Source organism: Phocoena phocoena, chromosome 18, assembly GCF_963924675.1.
Source record: "Phocoena phocoena chromosome 18, mPhoPho1.1, whole genome shotgun sequence".
Taxonomy (NCBI): Eukaryota; Metazoa; Chordata; class Mammalia; order Artiodactyla; family Phocoenidae; genus Phocoena; species Phocoena phocoena.
The window spans coordinates 42,044,308-42,047,515 of record NC_089236.1 but is presented as its reverse complement, the minus strand read 5'-3'; the positions used below and the strand labels follow the sequence as shown (position 1 = coordinate 42,047,515).

At 36.2% G+C, this 3,208-nt stretch overlaps 1 pseudogene; it reads left to right on the top strand.

The window, feature by feature from the left end:
• The first annotated feature begins 2,043 nt into the window (after positions 1 to 2,043).
• On the top strand, positions 2,044 to 3,005 carry LOC136137543 (nuclear pore complex protein Nup54-like; annotated as a pseudogene).
• The last annotated feature ends 203 nt before the right edge of the window (positions 3,006 to 3,208 follow it).

Genomic DNA, 3,208 nt, shown 5'->3' with positions numbered 1-3,208 from the left:
AAATATTAGCCTATAAATTTATTTCTTTATTATAATTTTTTTTTGTAGTGTATTTGTTTGTTTTGGGTATCAGGGTAACACTGTCCTTGTAGAATGAGTTTGAAAGTGTTCCCACCTCTTAAATTTTTTGGAATATTTTGAGAAGTATAGGTGTGAACTCTTATGTAAATATTTGGTAGAATTACACTTTGAAGCTCTCTGTTCCCAGACTTTTGTTCATTGGGTGTTTTTTGATCACTGATTAAATTTCAATACTAGCAATCTTTTTGTTCAAATTTTCTATTTCTTTCTTATTCAGTCTTAGGATATTGTTTGTAGGAATTTATTTATTTAGATTGTCCAATTTGTTGGTGTATAACTGTTTGTGGTATTCTCTTATGATTGCATTTCTGTGATATAGGCTCTACCTTCTCCTTTTTCATTTCAAATTTTGTATATTTGAGGTCTCTCACTTTTTTTCTTGATGAAATCTGGCTAAAGGTTTTTCAATTTTCTTTAACTTTTTAAAAAATGAGCTCTTGGTTTCAATGATCTTTTCTATATTTTTTCGATTTTATTTATTGCCACTCTGCTATTATTTCCTTCCTTCTGCTGACTCTGGACTTTGTTTGTTCTTTTTCTAATTCATTTAGACAGAGAGTTAGGCTGTTTATTTGAATTTTTTTTTTGTTTCCTGGGGTAAGCTTGTATCACTATTAATGTCCCTTTTAGAATTGCTTTTCCTGTGTCCCATAGATTTTTTACAGCTGTGTCTCCATTTTCATTTGTCTCAGTGTATTTTAAAAATTTTCTTTTTGATTTCTTCATTGATCCATTGTGGGTTTTTTTTTTTTTTTTTTTTTTTTTTTTTGCAGTATGCGGGTCTCTCACTGTTGTGGCCTCTCCTGTTGTGGAGCACAGGCTCTGGACGCGCAGGCTCAGTGGCCATGGCTCACGGGCCCAGCTGCTCCAGCATGTGTGATCTTCCTGGACCGGGGCACGAACCTGTCTCCCCTGCATAAACAGGCAGACTCTCAACAACTGCACCACCAGGGAAGCCCCTACATTATGCTTCTTAATTTTATATTCTCTATCACATTGTTAAACTTCAACAGCACTTTAAAATTTTAAAGCCCTATATTACATTGTGGTTTTCATGTATATATTTGTCTCCTGGGTTTTAAGTCTCTGGAGTATAAACACTAGGTAATTTTTTATTTGAATTCCTAAAAAATAGAGTACTTTCTATCACACAACACACACCTAATAAAAGTGCACTTAATGGTGAAAAATCAAATCACAAATCCTAAAAAGAACATAGCTAAAATATGTTAAGCTTCTGTTAATGACCCGGTTATATCTATGCATATCTCAAAAATGTCAACATTTTATGGGATAGATTTCTAATTTATTTTTTTTTTTACAAAAAAGGACACTGAAATAATCACTTTAAAGGCTAGCTGTTGGGGAGTGCACTGAGTGTCATGGGAGCAGCACCTTATCCTCCTGCTCCCCGCAACACAGCCTTCAACTTTGGGACTCCCTCATGCACCTAGGGTACCACTGCAGCCACCAAGGTCCCCACGGGTGGATTTGGAGCTTTTGGGACAACATCTACAACAGCGGGTTCTGCATTCAGTTTTTCTGCTCCAGATAACACAAACATTACTGGACTCTTTGGTGGTACTCAGAACAAAGTTTTGGATTTGGTACTTGTTTTGGCACAACAGCTGGAACTAGTATGGTTTAGGTACTGACTTGGTAACTAGATTTGGATTTGGAGGATTTAATACACAGCAGAAGTGGCAGCAACAAACTACATTAGGTGGTCTCTTCATTCAGCCTACAAAAGCTCCTGCCCAGTTCAAACAACTGATAAATGCTGCAAGTGCTCTTTCTGTCCCAGTACTACTAGGAGGTGAGCAGATGCTATTTTGGTAAAATGGAATTTAACTACAGGTCTTTTGGGAAACAGAAAAAGGAAATTTTAACAATAACATTCCACCAACGGAATTCAAACAAGAAAATCCCTTTTGCTGGTTTAAGGCAGTAGGTTATAGTTGTATGCCCAATAATAAACATGAAGATGGGCTAGTAGTTTTAGTTTTCAACAAAAAAGAAACAGATATTCAAAGCCAGCAACAGCAATTGGTAGAATCATTGCATAAAATTTTGGGAGGAAACCAGACTCTTACTGGAAATGTAGAGGGTACTAAAGCATTGTCAGATGATCAGACAGAAGTTGTCATTTATGTTGTTGAGCGTTCTCCAAATGGTACTTCAAGAAGAGTCCCAGCTACAATAATATACGCCCATTTTGAACAAACCAATATAAAAGCACAGTTGCAGCAACTTTGTGTAATGCTTTCTATGACTTGAACAGAACATTGTTCTGCACAGATCGAACAGCTTTTACAGAATCCTCCTGCTGATGTTGATCCTATTATCTGGGAGCAAGTCAAAGTGAATAACCTTGATTCTGAAAACTTAATTCCTGTACCAATGGTGGATTTCAAAGAACATCTTTGAAGACTGAAGGTTCAAGATCAGATGACTAAGCAGCATCAGACCAGATTAGATATCATATCTGAAGATATTGGTGAATTACAGAAGAATTCAACTACAACTACAACTATGCACAATAGAAGAGGAAACTTATGGACTTTCCCATAGAATCTTCAGGCCCTAATCAAACAGGGAATTCAGAGGAAGAGTGTACATGCCATCCAAGCTGAAGCAATTCAGCTAGATACATTTCCCTATGAACTAAATACCCTACTCAGTTTAAGGACTGAGTAAATTAACTGATGTCCCAAATCAGGAGGCAGATTCATTTTGGAGCAGTCAAATCTGAAGAAAGATATTACATAGATACAGATCTGTTACGAGAAATCAAGCAGCATTTGAAACAACAACAGGAAGACCTTAGCCACTTGATTAGCATCATAAAAGATGACCTAGAAAATAAGTTGGTAGAACATGGATTGAATGAAACCATCTACAACAGAGGTGGTGTCTTCAGTTGACATTTCACAAACTTGTGTTATAGGTTTGTGAAATACATCTTGTTATATCAGGCCATGCTTAAGAATGAAACTGACCACATGGAGGAGAAAAAAAAAAAAAAAAAAACAATTCTCCCCCTGACTTGGTTTTTGAGAAGGTTACTGACAAATTGTCATTCATCAAATCTGAAATAATAGTAATTTCACTGCTCTTCAGAGATAGC